Source organism: Sinocyclocheilus rhinocerous, unplaced genomic scaffold, assembly GCF_001515625.1.
Source record: "Sinocyclocheilus rhinocerous isolate Xijiao unplaced genomic scaffold, SAMN03320098_v1.1 scaffold633, whole genome shotgun sequence".
In the NCBI taxonomy this organism is placed as follows: domain Eukaryota; kingdom Metazoa; phylum Chordata; class Actinopteri; order Cypriniformes; family Cyprinidae; genus Sinocyclocheilus; species Sinocyclocheilus rhinocerous.
The window spans coordinates 944,618-956,678 of record NW_015654568.1 but is presented as its reverse complement, the minus strand read 5'-3'; the positions used below and the strand labels follow the sequence as shown (position 1 = coordinate 956,678).

The 12,061-nt window shown below is 36.6% G+C and overlaps 1 long non-coding RNA gene across 1 annotated transcript; it reads left to right on the top strand.

Annotated features, from left to right (window-relative positions):
• The first annotated feature begins 3,666 nt into the window (after positions 1-3,666).
• LOC107717678 (uncharacterized) lies at positions 3,667-4,302 on the top strand. Its single transcript, XR_001637332.1, has 3 exons — positions 3,667-3,732; positions 3,807-4,166; positions 4,254-4,302. It is a non-coding gene; the product is annotated as an uncharacterized LOC107717678 (long non-coding RNA).
• Positions 4,303-12,061: the final 7,759 nt, after the last annotated feature.

Sequence of the window (12,061 nt, the reverse complement as noted above, 5' to 3'; positions counted from 1 at the left end):
AGGAACAGTTCACCCAAAAATTAAAATAGCCATCCAAGATGTAGAGGAGTTTGTTTCCCCACTGGTACACATATGGAGAAATGTAGCATTACATCACTAGCTCACCAATGGATCCTCTGAAGTGAATGGGTGCCAATAGAATAAGAGTTCAAACAGCTGATAATAACATCAGTCCAGGCAATGGTATATGAATGAATTAATGAATGAATGATGCATTTATATAGCATTTTATTGTGTATTGTTGTACACCCAAAGCACTTTACAATCATGTGGGGGGTCTCTCCTCAACCACAACCAGTGTGCAGCATCCACTTGGATGATGCGACGGCAGCCACAGTACAACGGCGCCAGTGCGCTCACCACACACCAGCTACAGGTGGAGAGGAGAGAGAGTCATAGAGCCAATCAAGTGGATGGGGATTATTAGGAGGCCCCTATGGTTTTAGTCGGAAGCAAAGGTTTGAAGTTAAAATTACTTTTTAAGCTATGCTTAATTCATCATGTACTGTTTCCATTGTTTATTACCACAGGAACTGAGAGTGGCACACTTCTCTCTTTCTGTCTCTCTAGAAGTAGAAGTCCAGATTTGGGATCTGCATTAACATTTTCCACTAGGGGCCGAGGAGTTTTGTTTTGTAAATGACTGACTGATTGACTGACTGACTACTCAGGTAAACACCAAAGTAACCAGAAATCATTCACTGTCAGTGAGAGCTGGCTGTAGTAAATGAGCTGCGGTCCAGGGGATCTTACAGTAGATCGGACCGAAAGGGCACTTTAGCGTTGACATTAGACTAAAGCTCACGCTGCGAGGTTTCTCTGAATAACAGCGCATGTACAGTACAGCCGGCTGATGAAAGCTCTGTAAACTGGGTCTGTATTAAAGGTGTTTAATTGTGTATGAACTGATTTTGAGGAATGCACATTTGGAATTGCTCAAAGATCTGGTGAGAGCGCGCAACATATGGGGTTGCATGGAGTCAGGGCTGAAGCTGGAAATTGCGAGGCCCCGGTGCAGGCTGTACCTGTGGGCCCTCCTTTGAAATTGTGCAAACAGCACAAATGAATAAATAGAACATAGATACAAATTAAACAATGTTTTTTCAAGTTTGTAGGTGTCCAGGTACAGAAACCGAAAAATCAAATGTAAAATATCATTGAATAGTTTTCTCTGTATAAATTAAATACAGATTAATTCTTGTTAAAACTACAAAGTAATTCAGCTAAGAGCAGTGAATGATTTTCTCTTTTATTTTCTTTGATTAACATTAAGGACACCGACAGCAACTAGTAAATTAGGAGCGATCACTTTAAGAGACAATTAATGCATCCAATATAATGATACACATCCAATTTGAAATGAAATCTGATAAAATAATATCTATCAGTAATAATATTAGAAATAATAATGAAACAGACTTGGATCTTACGTTCTCATGAAGCTTTATTTTTTTTCTGACAACACGAAATGAGTAAAGAACACTTGTGTTAAAGCTGTGTAAATGCAACAAAACCGCAAAAGAAAAACAATTTACATTGTTATTGTCACAAAAAAAGAATCAATGACATTGTCTACAAAACAACTGCAAGTTTTCATTAATTACAATATTTTATATTATTAAATTATACAGATTATCTGTATGGTATATAACCTTTTATTAATTTGTTGCACTATTTTTGTGTGCCAAAAAATAACAGCACAGAATTTTAAGAACTTTATCAAAAGTTAATCACATTTATCTTATACTCCAGATCAGTTACAATCTTACATTTAATACTGGATTTATGAGTTCACTTATCAACCCGTCTACTCACTGATATTTAAAGCGTATTGAAACAGCATGAGATAGTACAGTTTCATTTGGTGTCAAATCACATGAGTCAGGCTGATTAATATGTCCTCTGGAAGCACTGATTTGAAACAAAAGATTCATATGCAGTGTTTCTTGCCAATTACTAGGCCCTAAATCCCTCTCCAAATAAATACTTAGTAAACATAAAATGTGTTATGATTATGTGGAATTATGTGGAATTTTCACTTTCAGTGTCGACAGATACTGGAAACTTTTTGTGTAATGTATGGACAGAACATGTGTATGGCATCATGGTCATAATTATAAGTGGGTTTGCACGTTCCAGTTTTGCATGTCTCCTTTTTGCATTCCTCTGTTTTGCATTTCCCTGTCTTTCACATTTCAAACTTGTCATGTTCAATGAAGTTTGGGGACTAAACAACATTTGGATTTTAAACTTTGACATATTTTGTCTTTTCCAGGAGTTTTCTTTATGTTTATGTTCTTTAAGTTTCCATATGGTTTTGAGATTGCACCTGAGGAAAAGGACTACATGAAACTGAATACAAATTCAACCTAAACAAACAATATTTCCACTTTGAAGTCAACTGAAGAATCAAGAAGGATGTATTCCATCTTCACCAAGCGAGCACAGTTATTCATCAAAGGTGTGTAAAAGATTTGTTGCACTGTAGTCAATTTATTCAGTCATATTCAGTGATATAGTCACTGAACTACAGACAGGAAAACTGACACAAAACTACAGGCAGGAAAAACTAACCAGGGAAGACCAGCGTGGATTCTGTGAGCAGTCGTGTTTTTAATAAGTGATTCTAAATTGTAGAACATTTGACTATTAGCCAATATTGTACAATAATTCAATAAAATATGATAAAATATATTTTGGAGTAGTAAGAGGCAGTTTCATTTTGGGAAGATCAAAAAGTGGGTAAATCACTACAAACAACAATAGGCTGTTAATGGAAAATCAAATTATATTTCTAGCCAGCCAAAATAGAATACTTCCGTCTTAGCCACCTGAAAAACCTCACATCCGTCCACGAGCGAGCCGATGCCATTTTGACTCAGCAACGTGGATCGTTCTTGACAACTTGTCGTTAGTTACAATTAAAAAACTGTTTTCATTTTTGAAATTCAAGTGCAAGTTCAAGTGCCACGTTTACAATCAAGTGCTTCATATGAAAAAACGAAAAACAATGGGACAAAGGTATGTTTCTGTGAATTGAGACAAAATTTGAGATCGCCAATGCCATGTGCTATATCGTTAGGGTAGCATGAAAGCTAACAGTAACCATGTTAGTAAAAATATCATTTATTTCTCATTAGGTAGCATGAATTATATTCATTACAGATAAGTATTAATATCCATTGTCATAAACTGGTACAACATTTTTTTGAAACCCGATTGGTTAGAAGGCTTGACTGTAGTTTGGTTGTTCGGTCGAGCTTTACAGTAGCTGGTAGAGAGAGAATATACTAATTAGGTGTGTGGATCAAATTAATTGTTTTTTTTTTTGCCATTTTTCCTAGTGTATACTGTTATTATAAATTAATAATAATAATTATTATTATTTTAAATTATTTCTGTACAAAAGTAAAAAGAATGATAATTCTAGACAAGACATCCTAACAACATTTTGTGCTGTAACTGAAAATAAGCTGCTATTTATCACATTTTAATTAAAATACAAAGAGATATACAGTGTTTAGAATGACATAGACTTTCTTGAATGACAGGAAGAACATGATTCACAGTGTCGACTAGAGAGGTAGATCCAGTTGCTTTGCAATAAGTGTGAATATAGCTGAGATATGGGGGCTAAAAGTAGGTTAGCAAACTGTTGATGTCTTTTTATCTTCTCTTTCTACAGTTGGTGCATAATCATCATCATCTCTGTGTTTCTGCTGTATATCACAGGTGAGATTTTAAACATTTTAAATGAAACTTCATGTCACATGCAGAATGATGAACGGTGTGTTTGCTGTTTTTAGGTGCTTCCTCTGCTCCTGTGAGGGTAAAAGTTGAGGGTTTTGTTGGAGACTCGGCTATCTTGTCTTGTTCGATCACTGAAAGTGAGATTCTAGACAAAATAGAAGAATTCAATGTACACTTCAGAGACGATGAAGGCAAGAAAGTGTGTGACATCATTGGAGGCAGCATAGCTGAAGACCAAGAGCCAAAGTACAAGGACAGAGTCGAAACGTTCCCAGAGGAGTATAAGAAGGGCAACTTCTCCATCAAACTCAGCAGTCTTCAACAAACTGATGCAAGGAAGTACCACTGTTTCATCACAAGGGACACATCACACGACACATTTCAGAAAGAGGTCATCACAGAGCTTCATGTCAGAGGTGTGTATAATCTGAGTTTCATTGACAACATTGTTAGTGATTGATCAAACTAATGTTACTAACTTTGCCTTTGTTGTTTTGTAACAGATAGACCAGGAGGAAGAGGCAACCACGGAGGACTAAATGGAGAACTACCATCAATTGTCTTCTTTATAGTCAGATTTTTCTTAGCTGGAATACTGTTTTTTATGTTTGTAGCAATCACTTTTTGTGTAGCAAGGGTCGTATTCAGTTACTAGGGTATTGGGGGGGGGGCATCAGACACAGTGTCGGAAGCATTTTTACTCCGTTACAGTACTTCAGTACATTTTTCAAACTGAAAAAAACCCCAACAACTTCATTCTTTGATATTTCAACCAAAACATGAAGACATGAAGAACCCAAGCACAGTATAATATTAGGAAACTTGACTTTATTAGATGATTAAAATGGTCAGGAAATAACGATCATCACATGCAATGACAAATGAAACATAATAGCTATATATACACACACACACAAGTTAACTACAAGAGACTTTTAACATACATGAACAACAATATAAAAGTCTGACTATCTAAATTCATGAAAACTAAACAAATTGTTACAACAATTGTCCTTTAATCCATTTTAGGGGGAAAAAAATCTAATTTTCATAATCCCTATCCAAACAACATTTGTAAAAACTAAATCTAAATTTACTAAAACCACTCAGCTCACTCACATCCATCCATTTCCTCCAGTTTGACCCATTAATTTCATCACAATTTTCAGACAAATAAGTGTTAAATAAGGGTGATATACTGCCACCTGTAACAAAGGGGCAGTGGCGTTAGGATCCATGTGCAGCTTTATTGGTTCACAAAGCAGGTCATACAGGCATAGATTGGTAACTGGTGTTAGACACAACGAAGGCTGAGCAGAATCGTAAACAGTGTTTGTGATCAGGATTGAGGCAGGCGGCAGACAAACAAGAGCATGAATCAACAAGGCAGGCAGGGTCAGAAGAGGTAGGCAGCAAGCAATCGTAAACGGGTAAACAGTCCAGGTAATCAACAGATAATCAACACAGGGAAACCGCTCAGAAATGTCTGCAAGGCAAAACAAGACTTCGCAATGAGAGCAGGGAAGGCACAGTTTAAATAGACCGGGCAATAGGAAACACCTGTGCAGGTGATTAGTCTCTGGCATGGGGCATTGTGGGAATTGGAGTCCGAAAGGATCGCTCAGTACTCCAGTGATGTTCCCTCTGGTGGTGATCGGAGGGAGCCACAGAGGCTGAATTTGTGGCACCACCCTTCACAAGACTTTACACAATTATTATTATTTATTTATTTATTTTTGCCTCCTGTATTCATTTATTTGTAAAACTATAAACTCATCTTTCAGTTGAAACCACAGTTGACCACTGTTACAAAAACACTTGAATTAAATTAAAATAAATTAAGATTCATATACATTCATTCGTATTAATCATGGCCCAATTTTGCATAAACAGTGTTTGTAATTGGATGTCAGTATCATGTTTGCCGTTAACAGTGTATTGTCAACCATGTTAATAAATGGATAAATATACATCAAAGCGTCATTTTATTGGTGTTGCATTTAAGTAGAAAAATACTGTGATTAATTTGATTTTGAAAAAATCAGCACAATCGCCCACCACTGATTGATGCAAACATATGTGACTGTGGGACCACAAAGAGCCCTACTTGATTAACTGCAGACTATACCAGAATTAAAGCTTAGAGACAGAATTAAATTACACCGCGACACAAGTTTGTACGTGACATACAAATTAACGAATAAACATTTATAACCGATCTCAGGCCAATTTATAATAATAATAATAATAGTCTCTAAATCTGGTCAGTATAATTCACCACCGTATGATTCTGCTCAACATACTTCACCACAGTGTGATTCTGGCACTCAGGTAATTTAGTTGGTTCTGTAAAATAAATAGCCATACATTGAAAGCACTGAATATTTATATGGCCTGATTATTAAATGCTCACTCACCAGTGATGTGAAGTCTGGTGCCGTTGCTGAATTTTGGAGGTGCCTCTGTGGTCATGCAGTAATAAACGCCTAACTCATCAGTAGTGACATTTATGGATAGATGATGTTTAGGTTGCACTGAATATTTGGGTCTGAAACTTGCATCATATTATTAAAAAGGAGTTGAAGTTGAAAATAACCGCAATGTCATAACTGGACGATTTGGTAGTTTTAGTAGCATCCAATAAATCTCTTTTTCATCCAAATGGCAGCTTTTTGTCCTAAATTTGTTAGTTCTGTTAACATTTTTACAGTGATGGATGGACAAACATGCGTTTTAAAAAAACAGGACTCTTAGGAAACATTATACTGTATACTTCATCAGTAGATACATTTCCAGAATTAATTTATCATTATTTTTTTCAATGAATGTCCAGAGGAAACGAGATGAATGAAACTGATATTTGTGAATTGTCAGATTAGCGTTTGTTTTGAAAATTACATGAATCACAAACTTCAAAATTTTGACATTTGGTTACACCACTCAGCAGTTTGATGTAGAAAAAGCAATATGCTGACTTTATCTGTCACGGTTGCACTACTAAGTGGAGTGCGGAGCAAGGAACGGAGGGAGACGAGGACTACATCAATCCATCATCCAAACTTGAATTTGACAGGGGACTGGAGCCCTCCCTGGGCTCAACGGGGGATCCGGAGCACTCCCTGGGCTAGACTCGGGAAGCTAGGATGAAGGCAGAGAACAGTCCTTTTCTCTTCGTCCTCCTCCTTTGGTTACGGGGGAACTGGGCAGCCGGTGGGCTTGTCGTTGCGGTGACCAGCGGGCTTGCGTCAATGGTGGCCTTTGCAGCGGTAGGCCTATCTTCAGAGCGGCCGGTGGGCTTGACATCGGAATGGCCGGCGGGCAGGAGAGAGCCAACACTGGCGGGCTTGACTGGGGAGCAGCCGGCCGTACTGGGCTGACGACTAGGGTGGAGCTTCGGAGGACAGCGGGGAATTTGGGGTTGGGCAGGTGGTAGGAGCCGTTGGAGTGGTATGTGGAGGTTCTCGGCGTGGTGTGAGCTGGGGAGACACGGCACGTTCCAGTGGGAGTTGGATGACGAGGCTTGGGAAGTTTCTTTAATTCTTCCACTTCTAAATCAGAACCATTTAAGAACAGCACGAGATTAATCAACTCGATCAGGGGAAAAAAAAATAAAAAAAATTCACACATCGGAAGATCGCAGCGGATTATCTCGTCATCCAACCCCAGCAGGAAGCACGCACCTAGAGCGGCGTCGTGCCAGCTCACCCGGTTAGAGAGCTCGAGAAAACCCTCCACATATCGCTCCAACCTCAGACCTCCCTGCCGCAAACTCCACAGTGCATCCTCAGCTGCAGCCATCTTTTTTCTTGGTCCGGTATTCTGTCACGGTTGCACTACTAAGTGGAGTGCGGAGCAAGGTACGGCGAGAGGCGAGGAGTACATCAATCCAGAGAACATTAATTATAACAAGGAAAACTCACATAGCACATGAAGACATAAACAATACCAAACACTGAACTAAAAACAGGGAACACTATTTAAACACATGACAAGACGAGGGGATGACGAGACACACCTGGGATCAATGGAAATAAATGGGGAACACCTGGAATTGAATCAACATAATCAGGACAGGAACAGGAAACTAACCAAATATGGGCAAGGAGGGCACATGGGGAGCAAAACACGGAACAAAGTCTGACATTATCAGTAAAAAAAAAATTACATATACTGGAAATGTTCTCATAGGACATTGTCCAGTAATTATAATTCCAGTAACTTTTTTTTGCCTTTCACTGTTTTCTTTTTTCTCTGTCTTTTACATTTTACAATATTAAATTCCATGCCAAGTTTAAGGCACTTTTGGAGACTGAACTATAAGTGGATTTCAAGCTTTGACTCAATTTTGTCCCACTCCTCTTGTCCAGGATTTACAGAAGTCCTTGAGTTTCTATATTGTTTTAAAGATCTTTCCGTCAGAGGTAGCCTATGTTTTTTTTTTTTTTTTCATTTCTCTGCCTTATTCTTGGAATATAGTTTTAAAAACAATGTCAATGATATATCATAAAGTACCCAATAAACTGGTATTTAAAAATCAAGTATAGTATATAATGTACTGTATGTAGAATGGTGACTTGGAATGTCACAGGTGGATTCTGCTCCTCCCAACAACAAGATAAATTCTTTGTGTTTTCTCATCAGCTGTACAGTCTGTCAAAACTCTGACAGGAACACATGAAAAAAGAGAAAGAAGCAGGACACTAAAAAAGTGAATTACCTCAAGGTAAGCTCTAGATCTCACAGTTGTTATCAGAATTGTTATTTTGTTTAGTAGGAAGAGAGCAGTGAGTTATTTAGCATATTCTTTTTTGTATTTCTGTTGCTGTCATCGGTGTTTATGCTGGAAATAAATGTTTTGAAGGCAAACTGTAAAATAAATAAATAATAAACAAACAAATAAATAAATAGTATCAAAAGTTCTGTGTAAATCTTTATTTTATTTAATTTTCTCTTCATTATTTGCAGATCACTATGAGGAACTTAAAGAACAAGACTGAACGCTCCCATAATGGAATCTTAAAAATGGAATTCCTATGATGCGTTCTTCAAAAACAAAAAATGTGGTAATGCAAGGCAAGATTTTGCCTGAGGGCCAAATCAGGACCAAGAATGGTGTGTTTCATCTTCACCAGTCGAGCCAGTTTTTCATCAAAGGTGTGTAAACATCGGCAAAGTGTTAGTTGTACTGTATTACATTTATTCAGTCTGAAAACTGGTGGGTTGATTCTGTGAGCAGTGATATTGATAGGTTATTCTGCCTCGTTTGTAACATTTGATTAGCCAATATTGTATAGTAATTAAATAAAATATCATAAAAATATTTTTGAATAGTATAAAAAAACAACAACAAACAGTTTCTGTAAGTGTCCTCTCAAATGCCTTTTGGAAAGCATTGTGCCGATCAAAAAGTACATAATATATATATATATATATATATATATATAAACAATAGGTTATTAACGGTAAACCAGATAAAAGTTAGCTGATACTTGCGTCTCTAGCTACCTGTAAAACGTCATATCCGTACACATGAGCTTGAGCATCCGGCTTCATTCGTGCGGATGCCATTTTGACTCGGCAACCATTTTTGGTAGCTTAGTCGCCGTTAGTTGCCATTAAGAAATTGTTTTCATTGTTGAAATTGTTCAAGTGCCACGTTTACATTTGAGTGCTTCGTCTGAAAAAAAAAAAGTACCATGGGACAAAGGTATGTTTGAGACAAAAGATTGAGATTGTCAACGCCATGTGCTATCGTTAGTGTAGCATGAAGCTAACAGCAACATTGTTTGTAAAATATAATTTATTGTCTATTAGGTAGCATAAATTACATTCATTACAGATAAATATATTAATATCCCCATTGTCTAAAATTGGTAGATGAGATTTTAGAATACCGATTGGTTAGAAGGCTTGAATGTAGTTCGGTCGAGCTTTACAGTGCAGTAGGTCAAAGAGAGAATGGACTAATTAGGTGTGTGGATCACATTTTTGCTGTTTTTCCTAGTGTACACTATTATTAATAATAATAATGAATAAAATAATAATTCATTTTTTATTATTTCTGGACCTTTTAAGTAAAAAGCTCATGTTAGGTCCCATGTTGGTCCATGTTTTATCCAAACAAATTATAGACGAGAGATAGACTTTCTTGAATGACAGGAAGAACATGATTCACAGTGTCGACTAGAGAGGTAGATCCAGTTGCTTTGCAATAAGTGTGAATATAGCTGAGATATGGGGGCTAAAAGTAGGTTAGCAAACTGTTGATGTCTTTTTATCTTCTCTTTCTACAGTTGGTGCATAATCATCATCATCTCTGTGTTTCTGCTGTATATCACAGGTGAGATTTTAAACATTTTAAATGAAACTTCATGTCACATGCAGAATGATGAACGGTGTGTTTGCTGTTTTTAGGTGCTTTCTCTGTTCCTGTGAGGGTAAAAGTTGAGGGCTTTGTTGGAGACTCGGCTATCTTGTCTTGTTCGATCCCTGAAAGTGAGATTCAAGACAAAATAGAAGAATTCAATGTACACTTCAGAGACGATGAAGGCAAGAAAGTGTGTGACATCATTGGAGGCAGCATAGCTGAAGACCAAGAGCCAAAGTACAAGGACAGAGTCGAAACGTTCCCAGAGGAGTATAAGAAGGGCAACTTCTCCATCAAACTCAACAGTCTTCAACAAACTGATGCAAGGAAGTACCACTGTAGCATCACAAGGAACATTACGTCACACGACACATTTCAGAAAGAGGTCATCACAGAGCTTTGTGTCAAAGGTGTGTATAATCTGAATTTCATTGAAAAACCATTATTGTGGTTTAAAATTCTGAATGTTAGTCTGCAGTTGTTAGTGACTGATCAAACTAATGTTACAAACTTTGCCATTGTCGTTTTGTCCCACAGATAAACCAGAAGGAAAAGGAAACCACGGAGAACCATCATTGATTGTGTTGTTGATCAGTTTTCTTTTCACTCACATTCTGCCGTTTATCTGAACAATTATTTTAGTTTTTTAAGTGTTGCAGGGTTGAGTTCAGATCTGCTCAATCAGCCAAAGTACATTTTCAAGTATCTTTACATTGAGAATTGTCATTGTGGGTAAATTTTACTCTACATTTCAGAAAATAACATGTTGGTCCTTGGTTTTTCAAACATTACATTACATACATTATTACATTCCATTCAATTAAACCAAATACACAAAATAATATTCTTTTTAGCAGCATCATATGACCCCTTTAATTTCAGTCATTGCACAACTTGGCACACCTTGTACTTGGTTTATACTAAGAATATAACAATTTCAGTCATTGTCATTTCTGTCAAAGTCATGTGTGCAATTAAAACAGTATAACATCAACCCTGGTAATAAACTGAAAAATAAATATTTTACGTATCTGACTAAGCCTCATTTTACTGGTGTTGCATGTAAGTTACGAAATGTAAGTTATGAAACATTTGCATTAGAAAAATAAAATAAACGTTAACTGAAATAAAATATGAAAACTGTTTTATTACAGCTAGTTGCCAGAGCAACATTTCTCATTTTAATTGGAATTTGTACATATATGAAAAATAAAAAAAACATTAACAATGACAAACACATAGTACTAAAACTACGAAAACTGAAAATGTAAAAAAACTAAAAATATGTATTAATATTCAAAATATTAATAAAACTAATTAATAATAGTATACCATTGATACTTAAATGACACTGAATGTTTATAAAAAAATTGCCACATAGCACTTCATCAAATATCAAATACTGATATATGTTGACCCATATAGAGAAGGTGCACCAAGAAAAGAGTAGTTTTGACAAATATTTTAAAACGTAAAATAATGTACGCTATTATCAGAAAAACTGCTTTACTACAAGAGAGGTTGCCCAATGGAGGCTGCCATGTTGAGATCACATGACCAGATAAACTTATTTTTATCTCAGTAACCCCCCTATGATTGGACAGTTTCAGTTGTGGAACAGATTGATGGATAAAAACATCTGCATAATACCTAAGGTAGAAGGATAAAATGAAAAGAGGTGCAAGGAAAAAATTATGCAAATGTGGAGCTTCCATCTAGACATGAGACTATTACCGTGGCATCGTACAATTACCCTCAGCAGCCCGTAAAATACAAATTTTAGGTTTAGATGACGGTCAGACAGCCTCTTCCTGAATAAGCAGTTGGTATTTAGCCAAAATATCACTCATAATTCCACTGCTTTTCAGAGGAATTATGTCTTTGGTTTTCAAAGACATGCTTAGAGCAAAATGTACCTTTACGCATCTCATTTAATCAAAACAT